General features: G+C 43.5%; 1 long non-coding RNA gene across 3 annotated transcripts in view; it reads right to left on the reverse strand.

Moving 5' to 3' along the window:
- The window catches only part of LOC147375478 (uncharacterized), a 30,894-nt gene extending 10,647 nt beyond the window's left edge, over positions 1–20,247 (reverse strand). Inside the window, exons 1-4 of one of the 3 annotated variants that reach the window (XR_015160151.1) lie at positions 19,823–20,246; positions 14,689–14,769; positions 9,753–9,892; positions 3,312–3,507 (exon numbers count right to left, since the gene is read on the reverse strand). This is a non-coding gene — a long non-coding RNA (uncharacterized LOC147375478). Of the gene's footprint in view, positions 1–3,311; positions 3,508–9,752; positions 9,893–14,688; positions 14,770–19,822 lie in introns of all 3 variants that reach the window. The other 2 variants (XR_015160152.1, XR_015160153.1) reach the window with 2 other exon arrangements.
- Positions 20,248–21,454: the final 1,207 nt, after the last annotated feature.

A 21,454-nucleotide genomic window follows, 5' to 3' on the forward strand; every position in this document is an offset into this window, starting at 1 on the left:
TACCTAACTGTGGTCTAAATCAAAAGGAAGCTTATTCATCAAGCTAAGGAAGGGAGTAAGGGGCTTAAGACAACTGCCATTCCTGACTTTGGGTTGGTTAATTATATTCAGAGAAAAAATGCCATCCATTCTGAGGGTCTTCACACAAAGTGGTCCTAGAATTACTCTTGGCTACTTGGGTTTGCTTTCTTCCTAAGGGTAAAATAGGAGATGTTCACCATTTAATCAATAGATATTTATTTAGTGCCTGCCATTTGTTCACCCTTCTAGTAGGAACAACATTAAATAAGACAGAACATCATCTCTGCCCTCATGAACTTTATAATTCAATCCATTTTTAGGCCTTTCTAGATATTAGGCATACGTGTAACAGAGGGTTAAATTCAATTTAATTCAATAAACATGTTGAGTTTTTATTCTGAGCAAAGTAATATAAGGACAATTTAAGAATTATTCATTGAAAGAATATTAAGAAAACAACATGTGGGATATACTAGACTGGCTGTTTGTGGAGACATGTAGTTGATTTTGATCTAAGATAACTGCCTCAGGGAACCTGCTGTGTGGGAGCCATGATAAAACTTGTACATAGATAACTGTCCATAGACAGACATTTAAAAATGATAAATGTCATTGAAAAAGAGAAGTGCAGATAAAGAACTTTAACAGGAAGGATGAGGGGATGACCAGCTTTGGGAGCTGGACAAAATCTATTCTCTGCTTCAATTTCCTAATTCATTCATTTGGTCATTTACTCAACAAACATAGCTTGAATTCTTGCCACTTTCTAGATGTTATGAAGGCCTGGGATGAAGATCAAATGAGAAAGGAGAGAGATGCTGGTTCCCTGCCATAAATACCTTGGTAAACACTTCCCAGTCCAGAGGAGATGTGGTGCAAAAAAGATGAGGCAACTTCCACTCTGGCTTGTGGTGGGAGATAGTTAGGAAAGGAAGGGTTTACCAAGTAAATGAGCTTCCATTGGGTGTGAAAGAAAAGTAAACATCTCAGAAGAAAGAAGAAGGAAGACACAGCACTCTAGGCTCTAGGGCGATGACAAAGTCTCTCAAGGGAGAGCTGCAGAGAGCGAGGAGGCTGTACACAGGAAGCAGGGAAGGAGGCCGAAGGTGGAAGCTGAGGGCGGAGGCTGGGGGGCCTCTGCCGGTGTCCCAGTGCTGAGGAGACTGGACCAGCAGGTTCTGATCTGGGAGTCTGCTTTGAAAATGCGAGAAGATACTAACAAAGAACAAGCAAAACTTTCCTGGTGGTCAAGTGGTTAAGCATTCACCCACCAATGCAGGGGACACAGGTTAGATTCCTGGTCCTAGAAGATTCCCCATGCCACATGCCAGCCACAACTACTGAAGCATGCCTAGAGCCCACACTCCCCAACAAAAGAAGCCACCAAAACACGAAGCCTGCTTGCTGCAACTAGAAACAGTCCTCGGGCAGCAACAAAGACACAGCACAGCCAAAAAGGAGAAAAAGAAAAAGGCAGCTCTAGGGACTTGGCTGACAATCCAGTGGTTAAGACTTTGCCTTGCAATGCAGGTAGTACAGGTTCGATCACTGATTGGGGAGGTAAGATCCCACATGCCTCATAGCCAAAAAATCAAAACAGAAAGCACAAGCAATACTGTAACAAAGTCAGTAAAGACTTTAAAAATGGTTCACATCAAAAAAAAGAAAGAAAAGAAAAAAGAGGGGAAAAAAAGAAACGGCAGCTCTGAAGGTGAAAGATGAAGCATAAGTGCTTTGTGGCATAAATCCACATAGGAACCCAGAACACTCCAACAGCACTGAGCAGTCTGAGTGTAAGAGTGGAGGGAGCTCTTCACTGGACAGACACAGCAAGGGCGTGTGCAAGGGAACCAGGGATGCTCTGTAAAGCTCAGATGACCGACCACAGGGTCTGGCCTCATAGACTGAAAGAAAAAGGGTCAAGCTGTTGGAGCTGGATATCAAATAGATTTCATCTGAGATGTCAACTCCAAATGATAGAATCCTGGATTCCAAAGTTACCTCTGTGCTCCATGGGACAGGATGGCACCATCAGTCAGGAATGTTCTCTAAGGGCACAGAAAGAGTGGCAACAGCCAAGCCAGGTAGTGGCTATCTCTGGACTAGTGGCCAGATGAGTCTGTGAGAGTGAAGGAGTGAGAGACCTGAGAGAAAAGGAGATGGTGGGCAGAGAAGCTACCAGAACTTGAGGTTTCCAAGATGGAGTTCTCACAGGAGATGGCCAGGCCTGGACACAAGGTCATGGGACAGTCTGGCTGAACAGAAGACAAGGCACAATCTAGTGTTTAGATGCCCAAGGGCTGCCGAGTGTCTTGCTGAAGAAGAGACAGGTCTTCAGAAGAGAAAGACACTTGTGACTTAAGAGGAGAAGATGGAAAAAGCACTGGGCCATTACCAGGGGGATGGAAGAAAGCATGGGAAGCCCTTACTCCTCCACCCATCGTCATCGGCCTCCCACTCTTCACTGCATAGGTGGACTCCTTCCAGACTCGTGGTGCTTCCAACCCCCCTGAACTCTGCTAGAGGGATCAGCCACTGAAGGTTTCCTCCAGCAGAGTGGGCAGGGGGCAAGCCAACAACCTCTCCTCCCATGACCTGATTTCCTGACATTTTTTCTACTTGAGGCAAGAGCACAACTTGAGGGTCTACCCTCTTAACAAACTTTTAAGTGTAAAAACGCAGTATCATTGATTACGGTACAATGTTGTACAGCAGATCTCTAGAACTTACTTATCTTACTTAACCGAAGCTTCATACCCTCTGATTAGTAAATTTGTTTTCTCCCCTTCCCCCAGTCCCTGGCAACCACCATGCTGCTCTTTGATTCTAGGAATGTGACAGTTTTAGATACCTCGTGTAAGTGGAATCCCGTAATATTTATCTTTCTGTGAGTGCCTTAGGTCATTTTAGCGTAATGCCCCCAGGTTTCCTCAATGTTGTCACATATGGCAGAATTTCCTTCTTTTTTAAAGCTGAATAGTATTCCATTGTGGATATAAGCCACATCTTTATTAGGCATCTGTCTGTCAGGGGACACTCAGGTTGCTTCTGTATCTTGGCTGCTGGGAATAAGGCTGCAGTGAGCATGGGAGTGTTACTCTCTCTTTCAAATCCTGATTTCAATCTTTTTGGATAAATACCCAGAAGCAGGATTCCTGGATCATATGGTAGGTCCCATTTCTTTTTTTTTTAATTCTTCAAGGAGCCTCTATACTGTTTTCCATAGCGACTGCACCATTTTTCATTCCCACTAACAGAGCACAGGGGTTCCAATTTCCCCACATTCTCACCTGAATCTCTCCCTGGGTTCTGGAGTGACAGTGTCTCAGGAATTCAGCACAGAAAACACCACAACCTCCTCCTCAGTCGGTGCCATGGTGGAGGGCTGGGCTCATCCTTCTCCAAGCTTCCCCGTTTGCCAGCTTGCCCCGTGGATAAATGCAGAGATAGGCCTGAGGGGTGAATTTATGGCCCTGCAGAGCATGTCTAAAAGTGTTTGTCAAAAAAAGAGTTAATGACTGCTTCTCTGCAGGAAGCCCGAAAGAAATGAGTGTTCTGAAGTGTAGAACATTGCTTTTACGGTAGGTGGTGTTATTGTTACATGTTCATACAGACAGTGCTAATTAACAATCCTAAAGGCCACATCATTAAATTATTTCTCGGCTTAAAACCCTGCAATGTTTAAAGCACCCAGCAATTCAATTACACCCCAAACACTAGCCCGAACGCCAAGGCATTCTTCTGCCACTGACAAAATGCAATTCGCTCTTAAGAGCAGGTGAGCCTTAAAAAAAGAAAGAAAAACATCTGACACGCTGCCTCTCTGTGCCTCTCCCCTACACACATCCTAAAGATTAAAAACAACAGTAATCTTCAAAGAAAATTTAAAGGGGACCTTACCTTTGCCGGGCAGACAATGAAATATACACTCTACTGACTTTCCTGTATGTGCAGATAGGAAGACTATGATTAAGATTTTCTTAAAGATCTCACCTGAAAAATCAAATCGTTGCCCTCAGATCTGTTTAAGGTCCTTTGGGTTTCACTGTTTTTCCTCTGGGTCCTGCCACCTATCCTTTGTCATTTCTAACCACTGTAAGTTGCATTTGGGGTTTGAACCAGGGGCAATGTCACGGCTTTGGGCTGGGTTTTTCCTGGATGTGTATCACAGTCAGCACAGAGTACTTTGAAGAACACACAAAGCCCCTTTGTCTCCCACCTAGTGAAACATCACAAGTAAAGAGAACAGGGAGAGAGGGCTTCAATGCAGCTTAAACACACACAAACACACACACACACACACACACACACACACACACACACCAAGCTCCGGCTCTTCTGGACTCCCCCCAGCCTGATCGTCTCTGCAAAGGGTGAGACAGTTCTGCTCACAGGCGCAGAGCCCTGATCAGCTGGCCAAATGGCCTCAGTTCTCTGGACAAGATTTGGCAGGTGACACCATGACAGAACCTCCCACTTGGAAAGTGCTGGTGCCGGGGCCACATCTGGGAGCAGCACATATGTGATTTCACTGGTTTTCACACAAAGAGGCAGTCTGTGCCAGTGGCCAGCTGGCCAGCTGGGCACTTCTCTGCAGCCATAGAAAGCAAGGCTGGGAAAGCAACCCACCTGATTCTCTTTTTCGTGGTCTCCCTAAACGTTCAGTCTCTGTATAAACCATCTCATCACTCTTCTCCCTAATGCTTTCCCAAGAGTACCCTTCAAGGAGGTCCCACTCAATTCTACGGGGCCAGGAGACTTATGTGTCTCCCTAGATCCATATTACAGAGCACAGTGCCTTACACAGAGCACACTCTGCCTAAAGCTTTTCTAGATGGAGGGATGGATGGACAGACAAAGACATGGATAGAGGATGGATGGATGGGTAGCTGAATGGATGATGGGTGAATATTGGATGAACAGATGTGTGGATGGATAGATGGAAGGATGGATGGATAGAAGAATAAAGCAACTGAAGATGCTGCTCCACCTTTCTGAAAGAACTGAGTCCTCCCAATGACAGCCTCAATCTGGACTTTAGAGCTATAGAGAGGTAGCACAGGCTGGTGTTAGCAGGGCCTTCAGTGCACTTGTAATGCCGCCAAGCCCCATTCGCTCACCCACAGCAGATATCGCTAACCAGCCACTGTGTTCTTGCCAACAGATTTAAGACTTTTCCTCAATATTTTCTCCAGTAGTGCTCCAGGCAGGTACTCTTTATCATCAAACAAGATGCAACCAATTTTCTTTCCCGGGGTTAGAACATGGGCCTTGGGGCCTAACAGACCATTGTTTAAATCCTGATTTGATCAGTTTTTTTACTGTTGCAACCTGGACAAAGCTACCGAATATAAAACTAAGCCTTTAGCTTTTCTACTTATATAAAGGAAGATAAAGAACTGAATGAGTAAGTACTGTGTTGATTAATGAGAAAATTTACCTGATATAGTAGGTGCTTAATAAAAGTTCGTTGTTTTTATCCAGAGACTGCTTATGGATTATGTCACTTGTTTCCGCGAAAGGTCCTTTCCATCACTGTCATGCTTATTGCTCAGTTGCATCGCTCCCAAAGTGATGAGAGAAAAGGCATCACACTGGCTTTGGTCTGATGAAACTCAGACTGGACTTGGTACCACAAGAGACAGCATCAATATGGACAGAGGAATCACAGTCTCTAATTTCACTATGATTCAGTCAGGCATTGTTTGGAGGCAGAATAGAAAAATGAAAGATCTAGAAGAGACGAGACTGGGTTCTAGTCAAAGTCTAGCTTGAGAAACAGGGAGAGGTCGCCTCTCTGCCATGGTCCCAGATGTCTTCTACGAAAAAAGACCACTGGGTTCTATGGATACTTCAACCCCCAATTCTACAATTCTACCTGATGGACATCTTCTCTCTCTCCACTAAAGCCTTTCCTGATCTTTCCCGTGGGACATAAATTCTCTCCCTGTGAGACTTTGTAACACTTGTCTGTGCTGAGCATCTGGAAATTAGTCCATGTTCTGATCCCCTTGTAACAATGATACAGTCAGATCAAACTAACTGCAGGAGCACGGGTGGTTGCTCCTAAGGTACACACACACACACACACACTCACACACACACTCACACATGCGTGCACTCTAAGTCGCTTCAGTTCATGTCTGACTCTGACAGACACAGGCTCCTCTGTCCATGGGATTCTCCAAGCAAGAATACTGGAGTGGGCTGCCATGCCCTCCTTTAGGGGATCTTCCCCACCCAGGGATAGAACCCTCATCTCTTATATCTGCTGCATTGGCAAGCAGGTTCTTTACCACTGATGCCACCTGGGAAGCCCCCCCACACACACACATACACACACACAGCTCTCTAACTCTGAGATAAGTAACAACCCGTTTTGCAGATAAAAAACTGATACAAAAAAAGTAACTTGACCAAAGTCAAACAGCTTTAAATGCTGGGGCAAGTATTTGAACCCAAGCAGTAAAAGACTTGCTGTCTGGAGGCAATAATAGCTATCTTTGTTGTTTAGCATCTCTCTCCCATCCCCAGGAGCCTCCCTGAGGCAGTATGTGTAGTGGTTAGGAAAGGATCCCTGACCAAGCCTGCCCACATCTGAACCCCGGCTCTATTTAACTGCTTCTCGCCTCCATTTCCGAATGTATAATAGGAGGACAATAACTGTACTTCCTCATAAGGTTGCTATGAGAATTATATGAGTTACTCTAAGTAAAGCATTCAGAGCAGGGTCTGGTCTACATTGAGTGCTGGTCAGGCCTTTGCTGTCTCTGTGTCCAGAGACCTAGACCAGAGCCTCTCCACGTTCCCTGTGCCTTGTGCCTAGTAAGTGCTGTTGTGGTGATTCAGTTGATTTAGCTGAATAGCTCAAAATCATGGTATTAGGAGGCAAATAGACCAGATCCAGTCCCAGCTCAACCACAAATTAACCCTGTGACCTTGAGCATATCAAATAAGTTCTTCTGAGTCTCAGTTTTCTCCGTTTATAAAATGAGAATCCTGCGGGCTGCCCTGTGGATCCCTGAGAATTGCTGTGCTGCTCAATTCAACAAGACTGATGCATACACAGTGCAGACCGCTGGATACATGAAAGGGATGTAGTGTGGGTTAGTCCTGAAGAAACCACCTCCTGATGGCCTCTGAAGACCTCTGCTTGAAGGTCATTCTCACCCTGTTGCAAAAGCATAAGAGAGAATTCTCTCCAGAAGAACCATTTTCAGAACTTTTGCTAAGCCAGATAACCTTATTATAAAGCATACTGCAGAGGAAATAGGAGAGACTTGATCTTGTCCCACTGAAGGAACCACGTCTCTATGTCCAAGACGGGGCAAGTCATGCGTTTTCTGACATATATAGATCTTCTCTAAGACATCCAAAGAATTTTGCCATCAAGGACATATAGATACCCATTCAGTTTGTTGGAAGTTAGGTAGAACATATTACAGACCAGACAATATTCTGAAGGAGGCATTTATTTCTGTTGTTATTTCCTCGTGGAGTTAGACACATCTGTGTTTTACTACCAGTTCAATCACTTACAAGCTATGAGACCTATTTAATCTCCTTCAGCCTCTCCTAGGACAGGAGTAGGGATTAGAGACAGAGACCCAGCAGAGACTCTGACACGTAAGAGGGAGTCTATGAATTTAGTAGTCGTTGTTGTTTTTACATTCCTCTTTATTTAGTTGTTTCAGTCTGAATGCCGGGATCCAAAAGTCCTCAAGTTCTGCCTTACCTTTGTTCCTTCAACCATTGTAGATAAGCCAAGGTCCATGGTCTGAACCTTTCTTGACATCTGCCAATAAACACCCTTTTGTCTCCCTCCCATCAGATAGGCCAGTTCTTGCTAAGATGTGTACCTTCTAATGTGTTCCCCACCCACGTAACATTTGCTAAAAGATACTAACTCGTGCCCCCTGCAGTGGAAGCTCGAAGTCTTAACCACAGGACCACCGGGGAAGTCCCTATGACAGGTCTTAAAGACTCCAATTATGATTATTCATACATGGCTATGGCTCCCAATCCTCTATAATAGAAAGCTTTCCCTGGTTACTACTAAAGTCCTAAAAAATCTTCTCATGAGCACTCAGCAGGTCAGGCCACAGCCCAAGGTAAAACCCTAGCAGATTAAAGAACAGAAACAGCATCATGTAAAAGAAAAAATAACAGATTTTCAAGTCAGAGAGATCTCTGTCCCTTAGGCAGCTCTTGACCTGAAGCCTTGCTTCCTACTCCATAAAGTGGGGATGATGATAGCATGTACCTCATGAGCTTACCACAATAATTCAAGATTATGTATCAGTTAGCCTTTGCTGTCTAACAAGTCTCCCAGAAACTTAATGCTTCATAATAACAAGTGCTCATTTAACTCACAAGTCTGCAGGTTTGCAATTTGGGCTGGTATCAGCTGGACAGTCCTGCTGGGCTCCACTGGGCTCTTGAGACCTGGGCTCAGAACTCACACATCATCCCTCCCACCACATTCAACTAGTCCAAACAAATCACAAGACCAGCCCAGATCGAGGCAGTAGGAACACATGCTGCCTTTTGACGTGACTTGCTTCAAATTATTGTGGCAGTATTGAACTCTACCATAGGTCATAAATAGAAAACACCTGGCCTTCAAGCCAAGTTAATAGATTTCTAGCATATTTTTGGTTCAGAAATTCTTGCAGTGGCCTTTTATATGAAACTTTAAAAAAATATTTACTAAGCTTTTACTATTCAGCACTGTGCTAGATATTGGAGAGGAAGGGAGGATTTAAAGTATGTTTATGACGGTCTCTGCCTTTAAGGTGCTTATAAATCTAATTGGGGGCAAAGGATGACATGCATATATTGGATTGGCTGTAAAGCTCATTTGGATTTTTCTGTAAGATGCTATGGAAAAACCAGAATGAACTTTTTGGCCAACCTAATACAAAGATGAATTACAAGACCAGAGTGAAATATCAGTGCGAGGGATCAACAGTTGAGAAGAGAGAATGAGACAGAGATAGAAGTGTGTAGAGTCATTGGGGAGCTTATCAAAGGAGAGGGGATTTAAGCTGGGTCTTGACAGATGGTTAAAGTTGGCCCAAAGCACCAAACTGACGTGGCTCTCGCTGACATTCACTTTCTATCCAGGCTCCCTTTCTAAGGGCCCTTTCCCAGAAAGAACTCTCTGTATCCATCGCTTACATGATGAAGCTGTTTCCAGCTCTGTATGGGGAAAAGGAGAAAGCCTAATCCTCAGAGCCATTAGTCAAATAAAAGACCTTTATTGGTGATCCACAGGATGACATAGTGGAAAGATTGTGGATTTTTTTAGTTCCAAAAGCTGGCAATGTATATTTGCATGTCTTCTCGAAAGACTTCATTTCTTCATCTTTTATTTCTAATGGGAACTGTTCCTACCACAGTACATGAAACATCAGAGAGTATTTGAATATAATGTTTCTGGCACATAGTAGACAATAAATAAAATGTAGTCCCTCTTCTATGCTTCTCCACTGCCTCTGCCATTACATCTAACTTAGTTATTAAATGCTCCATAAAGAGTAATAATAAATATCCCAGCAAAAGCACTAGGTTTTCACTATCGTAGCTATGCAGGCTTCCCAGGTGTGCTAGTGGTAAAGAATCCACCTGACAACAAGGTGGAGACAGGAGGCATAAGAGATGCAGGTTCGATTCCCTGGGTCAGGAAGATCCCCTGGAGGAGGGCATGGCACCCACTCCAGCATTCTTACCTGAAGGATTCCATGGACAGAGGAGTGTGACAGGCTATAGTCCATGGGATCACAAAGAGCTGGACACAACTGAAGCTACTTAGCATGCATGCATAGAGGTTGTGTGGCAAAACTCATTCCAGAAGACCCAGGTAGAGCACCTGTCAAGAGAAAGGTGTTCAGTAAGTATTTGTTCCTCTTGCTTGCAGTTCCTGAATCTCATCATACTCTCTTAGGTCTCTGCAACCTGCCCAAAGTGCCCTATCTTTCTGAAATAGCATTCCCCCATCCCAGCCACCAACCTAGCCAAGGAGCTAACTCCATTCTTCTTAGGCATCTACTTTCTCCTCCAGGAAGTCTTTCCTGCCCCTACTTCCCACCCATTCCCACTCTGGTTTAGGTATCTCTCCCCATACTCCTATAGAAGTAAATGGAACAATATGGGATTTCAGAAAATGGTTATTGGATGGATGGCTGAATAGAGGATGATTCATGAGGTATTCCAAACAGAAATCAATCTGCCAAAAGCTCCTTTCACATTTTTGAGCCAGTGTATGGGGCCTCTTGTGATGCATAAATTTCTTGAATCAGAGATAGAAGCTAAACTTTCTATGAAAAGGTAGGGGTCAGTGATTAAGGCTCAGTCTCATAGAATAATAGACCTGACATGGAAAATTCCTGCTCAGCATGTGCACACTTTAATACTCACAGGAAACAGCAGGTAAGCACCATAATTAGAAGGATATGCATAAACCCAAGGAAAAAAGTCAAGCCATTCCCCCTGAAAGTTTTCAGGGGCAAACTTATGGCAAAGTCATTGGAGATAAGATTCTTTACCATCAGATTCAGTAAGCAGAAGACCCCAAGCTTGACATGTTTGGGAGGGAAATGCTTCTGTCCAAAGAGACTGAAGTTAATAATTCTGAGATCCCTAACAGAAACCATTTTCATCTTGCCAAGGGCTTCAGCAAGCCATGGAGCCAGGAGACCCCAACTCTTAGCTTCCTAATCTCTGCTTTCTCTCTCACCCTCCACAAAAGCCTCAGCATCCTTCTCTTCCACCTCATCATGCAAAATTTTCTAAGTGTTTTAAGATTAGAGGAACATAAATATTGTTTATCTAGCTTGCAATGACCATAAAGCTTTTCTCTTTAAAAATGTGTACAACAAAACAAAACAAAGCAATTGATTCAAATGTGAAAGCCATGAAGCACTATCTGAATTTAATAAAACAAAATGTGTATCATCAGTATATGATGCCTGTATATTTCCTCCCTCTCTTTTCTTCTTTCCTTCTTGAAATACATACACACACACACACACACACACACACAACATTTATGGATTGCCATGTGCCAGGAAGTCTGCTAGCCCTACTGATGTAAAATGAAAAGGGCACAATTGTTTCCCACAGTCTAGAGGAGACAGGGCATGTAATACAGTCACCATATAGTGTGAGGAGTGTGATGAGGGACATAAGGGCAGGGTGCAGAGGGGTCGCCAAGAAGAAACGTGCAAATCCATCTAATGGATCACAAAAGCCTTCCCAGAGGAAAGCACTCTGGAGCATAAAGGTGATTTTAAGTATAAAGAGGGATATGCCAAGCAAAAAGAAAGAAAAAAAGGATGCAGGTTTCACACAGCGAGAATGGCAGAGAAGGCAGAGTAATGAATGAGCATTTGCAGAAGTATCGGTCACTTCATTATGACTATAGGAATGGGATAGACGAAGCTAAAGAGATACAGAGGAGCCAGATCATGAAATATCTTGTGTGCAAAGATGAATTTGTGTTTTATTCTAAAAGCTAATGAAGCTAATGGGAGCTAACGAAGGGTTGTAAGCAGCAAGGCTATAATCTGATTTCCATCTAGAAAAGTGGCTCCATCATAGAAGGGAGGATGGATAGTAAGGGGATGAAACTGAGGGCAGAAAGACCACCCAGTAAGTACTGGAGTAAACTGCATAAGAAATGATTAAGCCCTGGTGGGCCAAAGCAATGGACCTAGGAAAGGTAGCTGAGGGTTCTTTAATTTTGGACGGAACCTTGTATTTGGGTTCTTTTATTTTTATTTTATAATGGAGTATAGTTGATAAACAATGTTGTATCAGTTTCAGGTGGACAGCAAAATGATTCAGTTATACATGTACCTGTATTTATTCTTTTTCAAGTTATTTTCCCATTTAGGGTATTACAGAATATTGAGCAGAGTTCCCTGTGCCATACAGTAGGCTCCTGTTGGTTATCAATTTTAAATATAGCAATGTGTACATGTCATCCCCAATTTCCCTTGTATTTTTGGAAGAAACTTCCCAGCAAATAATATACTGTGGTAACAGGCATTACCTGTGGTTCCCTTTGTGTTCATTTTCTATTTGCTTTCCATAAGTGTCTGGTTTAGGAAAAATATGTCTTTGCAATTACTGTGATCAGAAATCCATGTTCTTATCCCATCCCAATCACTTGCCAGCTGTGTTCCTTCAAGTTAGTCACTTGTTCTCTCTGTGACTCGGTTTCTTTAATAATAAAACAAGATCATAAAGCTTATCTCCTAACCCTGCATGATAATTAAACTATAATAACTCAATATATTACTGTTTAGCCAAATAAGTCTCAAAAGTGCAGTAAATCATCACATACTGTACTGTATTAGGAATATTCTGGATGCAGAAAAGCTAACCTAAATTGACTCAAGCTAGAAAAACGGACGTCCTGGAAAGTCTTTGAGCAGATTTGGCTTCAGATGCAGTTTGACTCAGGCTCAGATGAGGTCACCCAGACCCAAAAACCTTGGCTCTGCTACTCCCATGATGGCTCCGTGCACAGGCTCACATTGCAGTCCCCTTCTCTACTGCCAGCAGCTTCAGACACACATCATACCACCTAACTCTGTCTCTCCTAGGTTCTTCATAAGCTTCTCTCATTGATCTGAACTGGATCATAGATCATATGCCCTTCTCTGCAGCCAGAAGATGGAATTCATATATTGATTTATGCCCACACCGGGGATTCTACCGGTGGAGGCATCCAAATGTTCAGAACTGAAAATGAGGGAGAGAAAGTTCTTCCAAAACAAAAGTGTCCCCACTCAAGGTCTCTGGTTGCTAAGCAGCTGTATAGAGATGAACCAACCTTGCTGTTGCCACCACCGTTCAGAGATGGAATACTAAAGAGACGTGGCCCTTCTTTCCACTTATGTCATAATCGGAAAAATGGCTATTTATTGTTAAGCTTTGAAGTATTCTTCCAAATGTTCTCATAACACCTATGAGCTATTCAGGAATCACCAGGTTTCCACACGGCTCATTTAAGAGGCTCTTCTACTGGTAATAGAAAACAGAGGGCAAGAGAGCGCTTCTAGCAACAAGAGAGCCTAATGGGCAAGAGTAAGATAAAAGAATCTGACAGTAATCAATATCTGTATTTATAATACAATTACAGTCAGTAATTGTATTTATAAGAGGCATCCTCTTCCTCCTTGGAAAGTACCTTCTAGCCCGTGGGGACTTACCCATCTCTATAAGCTTTAGATCATGTCACCAATCTTTTGCATCCAGCCTCCTTGTCAGTGGACCCCAAGATTGTGTTTCCATTGTGCCCTCCATGGGAGAGTGTTCAACAGCAGAGAAACAAAACCAACAACTGCCTGGTCATCAAGAGAGGTGACCATCAGTACTGTCTTTCTCAGTTCAGGTCAGTCACTCAGTCATGTCTCTTTGCAACCCCATGGACTGCAGCACACCAGGCTTCCCTGTCCTTCACCATCTTCCGGAGCTGACTCAAACTCGTGTCCATTGAGTTGGTGATGTCATCCAACTGTATCATCCTCTGTCATTCCCTTCTCATCTGGCCCTCAATCTTTCTCAGCATCAGGGTCTTTTCCAATGAATCAGTTCCTCTCATCATATGCCCAAAGTATTGGAGCTTCAGCTTCAGCATCAGTCCTTCCAATGAATATTCAGGACTAATTTCCTTTAGGACTGACTGGCTGGATCTCCTTGCAGCTCAAGGGACTCTGAAGAGTCTTCTCCAGCACCACAGTTCAAAAGCATCAATTCTTTGGCGCTCAGCTTTCTTTATGGTCCAACTCTCACATCCATACATGACTACTAGAAAAACCATAGCTTTGACTAGACAGGCCTCTATTGGCAAAGTAATATCTCTGCTTTTTAATAGACTATCTAGGTTTGTCATAGCTTTTCTTCCAAGAAGCAAGCATCTTTTCATTTCATGGCTGCAGTCACCATCTGCAGTGATTTTGAAGCCCAAGAAAATAAAGTCTCTCACTATTTCCATTGTTTCCCCATCTACTTGCCACGAAGTGATGGTACCAGATGCCATGATCTTAGTTTTTTGAATGTTGAGTTTTAAACCAGCCTTTTCACTCTCCTCTTTCACCTTCATGAAGAGGCTCTTTAGTTCTTCTTCGCTTTCTGCCATAAGGGTGGTGTCATCTGTATATCTGAGGTTATTGATATTTCTCCCAGCAATCATAATTCCAGCTTATGCTTAATCCAGCCCAGCATTTCATATGATGTACTCTGTTGCTGCTGCCAAGTCACTTCAGTCGTGTCCAACTCTGTGCGACCCCATAGACTGCAGCCCACCAGGCTCCCACATCCCTGGGATTCTCCAGGCAAGAACACTGGAGTGGGGTGCCATTTCCTTCTCCAATGCATGAAAGTGAAAAGTGAAAGTGAGGTCACTCAGTCATATCCAACTCTTCGAGACCCCATGGACTGCAGTCTACCAGGCTCCTCCGTCCATGGCATTTTCCAGGCAAGAGTACTGGAGTGGGGTGCCATTGTACTCTGTATATAAGTTAAATAAGCCGGGTAACAATATACATCCTTATCATACTCCTATCCCAATTTTGAACCAGTCAGTTGTTACATGTCTTTCTAGATTCCATATATATTGTTTGATTTGACAGAATAACATTGAAACATATACATTACCATATGTGAAATAGATAGCCCGTGGGAGTTTGATGTAAGAACTTTGATGTAGGGAACCCAAAGCCGGTGCTTTGTGACAACCTAGAGGGGTGGCAAGAGGAGGGAGGTGAGAGGGTGTTTCAAGGGTTAGAGGACATATGTATACTTATGGCCAATTCATGTTGACATATGGTAAAAACGATCACAGTATTGTATAGTAATTATCATCTAATTTTAAAAAATTTTAATGGAAAAAAAGGTAACTATAAACAGCTTGGAAGTTGGATCCCACCATTTCTTAACTCTAGGAGAACACAGAGGGGATGAAGCTTTTCCTACCCTGGAAGAGGCAACATTCACAAACAGGATTCCCCATTAAAGAGTAAATCTCATATCCTTTAACTTTATTCCCTGATATGTCCGTAGTGCATTTCTGTGTTCAAAAGCCAGATTCTCATGAGCAGCAGCCATATGTTTTTCATGTCTTAACCCAACATTTACCACTAGACTTGAGCCATAATAGGGGTTTCATAAATGTGCATAGAAACAAAAAATTCACTTTGCTAGGCACTGGCAAATTCAAAGATATAAAAGACAGGTTAGTCCTTAAAAGTCTCAAAGCCTGATTGGGCGAAAAATGAGAATATAATGGATTTGAATAAGACAAGGTGTCCTAAGCATAAGGCACCCATGCAAGGACCTTTCCTGTTTGTGAAGCACTAAATCAAATCCAGCTTTTATTTGATTTTCAGGACATCTAATTATATTGGCATAGCAGATTTGCTAGCTTCATTTTACAGACATAAAATCAGACATAAAAATTACTTGTGATGCACAGGGTAAAAAGATTTAAGTTACATGATTATCAGTGACAGAGCCTGGACTGGCTCTGAACCCCAGGTCTGGGCTCTTCCTATGACATCTCTGCAGTGTTCCGGGATGAATGCTGCTAGCATGTTCTCTGAACACCATAGGAGGTAAAACAGACTAAACGGGTTAAAAAAAAAAGTGCTTTCTCATTCTCTAACACCACACTGAATTTGTGTAACAAGTTTAAACATAAAAGAATAGAGAGAGCTTCTAAGTGTCTCAAGTTTAGACAAACGTAAAATTAGTCAGTGACTAAGTTACAACCAGAAATCTAAGACTCCTTGACTACCACTCCCCCTTTTGCCTTCTCTCTGGCCCTAAAAAAGTGACAGTCATAGCATCCCTGGATAGTAAGAATAAAAGAAACCTTACATGGTGTACATTTCCACCCATGCAAATAGCTTTTTCTTATACACCTCCAATGAAAACATACCACTTCCCACAGTGAAATGCAGGTCATTCAATATTACCTACTATAGGTCTTTGTGTCATAAACAAACAGAACTATGATTCCCTGGTCTGTCTACTCATTGGTTCTGCATTGGTTCGATTTTATTCTGTTTTCCTGGGTACCTGACAGATGCCAAGCACCTCATAGACAGGCACTATTATTACATTCATTTTGCAAACAAAGAAACTGGGCCTTTGAGAGGTTAGAAAACTTGTTCGAGGTCATATCTGGGAAGAGACAAGATCGGCTCTGCTGTTCTTAAATATCAGTACAGTGCCGTCTGTGGCTGGCACTTAAGAGACACACAAGTGAAAATGCAAGCCTTCCTCCAGACAGAGCAGACAGGACCAGTTTTGCAGACATGGTTCCCTCTACACCACTCTCCTGTTTGACAAGTCTGTAAATGTTCAGGAGCTCTCAATCCAACATACGAGGTTAATTAATAATATGTAAAAGTTTATAGTTTATACAGTATAATCTCATAAACATTTATTAGTATGCTAATAGAGAATAATGGCCATGTGAGCATAAAATGAGATGGGGGCTGAAGTGATGGAGCAAAAGAGCTGTCAGAAATTCCGTGGTATCGTTTTCTCCAGCAAGGGTATTACAGAGGTGATCTCTGACACATTCATTTTCCTGGTTGCACCTCTGGAAGACCCCGATAGAGTTGAAAAGATGCTGGACTTGGGTTCTGTTGATCTGAGTTCTAGTCCTGAATCTGTCCTTAAAGAAGGAAAGGGAACTGATCTTTATTGAAACCTACTCTTTGCCAGTGTTCTACTAGGCACTTCCCCAGCGATTTCTCCGACTGTTCCACCTGGGTGAGCTCAAGCAATTACTTGGCACAGTACAAATAGTCAAACATATTTATTCAATTATGCTGAGTTGAAATCACTCCCCTTCTCTGGGCTGTTTTCTCATTCTGTCTCTAAGACTCCAAGAAAGTCTTCCACCATCTCTCCCAAATACATTAGGTAAGTGACAAAATTTAAATCATTCCACTTTTTTAAAATCTAACACAGGCTGGTTTAATGCAAGAGACAGGACAGCTAGAGTCTTGTCAACCACTGCCCTCATTGGCCACAGGCAAGTCACGTGATACAATGTACGACAGTCAGTTTCCTCATAGAAAGTAGAGGTAAAGATGTCAAGACAGAAGAAAGTCATGAACGATGTGGAAGTGTTTAGAAACACATACACGTGCATTTGTCCCTCTGCACAACAACTGACTGAGTACCAATTACAAGCAAGCTCTCAGGCTGGGATGTTGGGGACATAAACGTGACTAAGACCAGATTTCTATAGTTAAGATGTTCACAATGTACATGTGATAGAGATGGAAGGGTGTGAAGTAACCCTGAAACAAAGTTATAAATAAGTTTCTGTAGAAAGTATAATTCATTTCATTTGGATGGGATTTTCTTTAGAGAACAGTTCATTAAGGAGAAGGATTACATTTTTAATTTAGCCATGAAAGATGAGCAGACCATTTTGCAATGTGACTATTTTTTAATCTCACCTTATGATTACAATACATTTAGAGATTATCTATTTTAACTACCATACAGTATTTCATTTTATGAAACCACAGCATATTTTGATTTACTAAGGGACAATTAAGCGGTTACCATTTTGCACTATTAGGTTGACTGTCCTGATCCATGCCTCAACCACTTTGGAGCTCTTTCCCTACCATAGACAATTACTAGTGGAATGACTGGTATGTGTTACTTACCAAGTACTGTCAAATGGCTCCCCAGTGGATATGGGCAGATTAATACAATTATGCAAAATATAAAATCACATAAACAGTGTTATGTATTATTTGTGGATACATTTAAATATAATAAAATTGCATTGGAAATGATTATATACCAGCTTCACCCCAGTGCTTACCTCCAGGGTAAGGGCAAGGAAAAAGAAAAGGACTTTTGCAAATGCCAACCTCTCTGAGTTTCTGGCAAAGAATTTCTGTACTTTTCTGGATGGAAATCTGAACTAGTTCATAATTAATCCTATTTAAATCAGAAGACCCACATCAAGGTGAGAAATGGGGAGCAGTAGGCCCGAGGAGCCTGGTGGGCTGCAGTCCATGGGGTCGCGAAGAGTCAGGCACGACTGAGCAACTTCACTTTCACTTTTCACTTTCATGCATTGGAGAAGGGAATGGCAACCCACTCCAGTGTTCTTGCCTGGAGAATCCCAGGGATGGGGAGCCTGGTGGGCTGCCGTCTATGGGGTCGCACAGAGTCGGACACGACTGAAGCGACTTAGCAGCAGTAGCAGGCTTTCTAGGCTGAGGAAATGGCCAGGAGCAAAGAATAATGTAAGCACAGCCGGTCCCAGGAGTGGTCCAGGTGTACAAACACCACTGTGAGTGGCGTGAAAGATGCTGCGCTGAGAAAGAGAACGCGACAGGTCAGCGGGATTCAGCCACTCCGAGGTGTCTGGACCATGTTCGGAAATCAATAGAGAACCACTGAAGCTATTTGCAAGCCGCAAGCCTGTGTGCGTGCTTCTAGCCGGTCTCTCTCTAGCCGGCATTATCTGGACAGCACCAAGGTCGCCCACCACCCGCCCCTCTGCCCCTCCCCTCCTCACGCATCTTCTGACCTCTCGCGAGATGCTGCAGTCAGAGCTAGTGAGCCAGGCACTTGGTAGCCGGCGGGGGCCCCTCCGTGGCAGCCTTTAGAGATGAGTCAGCTCAGGGCTGCTAACGTGGAAAATGCACATTGTCTCATGCACAGGTGTGAGAATTGGAGGAGCTCTGAGCCAGAGCCGTCCTAAGCTCGATGAGAGTTCAAACAATCACCAGAGGCAGCGAGAAGAAAATTGTCTCATAAAACTTCCCATTGATTTTAGTTAAATTTATATTTAAATTCCCGTGGGACCAGATTGCTTTTAGCATGATTAATACCCCTGCCTTCCCTGATGCTCCTTCTTGCTCACTCTCTCTCTCCCTGTAACACACATATACAGACACACTGCAGACTCACAGCCTCTGACACACTCAGCCCTCCTCTCCAATGAGGACGTGAACACACAGAGACCCAGAATCTCTGCCTGAGTGCTTCTCAAACTCCTTCTACAGGGGGTTAAATGTTTCCCTTGTCAGGAAACTTCGAGTTGGTTTCCTTTTGTAATGTATTTTTCACACTTATCTCAAATCTGGCTAGGCTTTGCCTTATGACCAAAATTTTCCCTTGAAAACACCCTGGCTTTTCTTAACCCAGAGCACAGGCCCTGCATCAATCATGGAGCCGATGACTGGTGGGTCGGCTCCACGAACCAAAACAAGCCACTCAGCAGTTTGTACTCAGCCCCGCCAGGGCTCTCCAGGGTTCACAAGGGAGAGAAGACATCTTGCACCCACCCAACCGGGTGCAAACCTGGGGGCCTGGGGGCCTGAGGCAGGAGGGGGCTTCTCAGACTTATAAAGGATCCCACACAGTGCCCAGGGGAATGCTGGGAACCAGGAGGGGCAGGGTTACCTGGCACGCCCTGCAGCTGGGAGCAAACTCCAAATGAACTTAAATGCAGAAAATGGTCCCTGAGGATCCAGTTTCCCAGCAGACATCAGCCTTCAGGACTTGTTATTTTGGGGGGAAATTAGTGCGTGTAATAAGAAGGGAAAACATCCATAATCATTCTCTTTCAAAGGCGCCCAGCTTAGCACAGACATTAGCTCACGTTTACTACCATGCGGGAAATCCACTTCTCAGTCAAGGCGGCCTCTCTGCCAGGTAACACATGCTGCCGCTCTTCAAGCCTTCTCCCACCCCCAAGGCTCCCCATCCTCTCTTCCAGTTCTTAGTCTTTACCTGAACCTACCAAAAGAAGACAGATTCCAGGGGGTAAGAGAGTACTGTGGAGAAGGCCACACTGTCCAGAAATGATTCAGGGTCCCTTTAGCAGTAGAAACCAAAGGCCAAGAAGAAGAGTTGGCAAGAGTTGACTTAGTGGAGTCGTGTAGAGGAGTGGGGCTCCATCCATCCCATGGCGCTTTGGGAGATGTGAGCCCAAGCTCCATCAGGCCTTCAACTACCACTGGGATGGCCGTGGCCTCGCCACTTCAGCATTCCTATAGCTCATTCCAAACACCTGTGTCCTTACTGACCTTTCCTTCTACGGAGATCCTTTCTCCCCAGATGGGGTCGATGGAATTTGAAAGCCCAAACTTTTCTTCCATCTTCTCTGCAGCTCTAAGAACAGTTCCCAGCACATGGTAAATGCCTAGTAAATTGTTTGATGGGTTGAAGTGCTTTGGAAATGAGGTGTGAACAAAAAGATGGTCCTGGGATGTTTACTCTGTCTGGAAGAGTCTTATAAAACATACAGTCCAGAGTTGGGTTGTGTCAGTGAGCTAATCCCCCATCGCAGTAGTTCAGATCCAAACACGGTGACCCAGGGTGGACCTTCTCTTGCGTCAGTGATGCCCCTGAGAATGCCATGGCACATCTGAGGGTCTTTAATGCACTATCTCTTTTGCAAAGCAGAGTGGTTAAGAGCAGGGATAATGGGCATCAGGCTGCTTTGGGTTCAAATTCCAGCTTTACCTCCTACCAACTGAGTAACCTTGAGGCTCACCTATCTCATTGCTAAAATGGAGTTATGAAGAGTTTGTACCTCATAGGGCTGATGTGAAATCAGGTGCCTTGTTACATTTAAATCTGTAAATAAATATGTGGGTATTCATATATATTCATATGTATGTGAATATGATATACATATGAATAGTGGCTGCCATAACCTGACAGTAAATATCTATCATATGCCAGGCACTGCTCTAATTGCTCAAAATACAGCAAGGAATAAAAACAACAGACAAAAAAATCCATGTCCTCATGAAGCTAATAGTCTATTGAGGACATCACCCTAAAGCAATGTGAGTGACCCTCATAATTAGTTTTTTATGATTATTTCTATGGTATCACCCTTTGTTTCCCCTACTGGCCTGTATCTTCAGATCTGGCAAAGTTCCAGGCACACAATGGTTATTCAGTAACCAGCTTTCAAATAGACAATGACTAGATGAATCCACAATTAGAATATTGCCATAGTTGTGTCAGTTTCAAAATTATATTAGGCAACAAGTACTGAGCCTTGGTCTAGGGATTTAAACTAACTGAGGACTCAGGCCTCAGCAAACCTACAAGGCCAGAAGTATTATTATCCCTAGTATACAGATGAGAAAACTGAGACAGACATAAACTAGAAACATTGCTCAAGACCACCTAGCCAGAGCTCACGTTCATCTGCTCAGGCCACCCTGCTTCTCAGTAGGACAGAATAGGCCAGGTTTTTTAAGAGCACAGTGGACACTCTTCCTGTGACTAGGAGGAAACCAGCCAGCACTTGGACAATTGTAGCCACTTAAGTCACCTGCCTGGCCTTGGTCCTACCCCACCTGCACAAAGTAGCCAGAGATGACCACCCTAAGTGACAGAACTGATCCAGTCACCT

Source organism: Bos grunniens, chromosome 3, assembly GCF_055505025.1.
Source record: "Bos grunniens cultivar Pamir isolate PY7600 chromosome 3, Bosgru_T2T1.0, whole genome shotgun sequence".
In the NCBI taxonomy this organism is placed as follows: domain Eukaryota; kingdom Metazoa; phylum Chordata; class Mammalia; order Artiodactyla; family Bovidae; genus Bos; species Bos grunniens.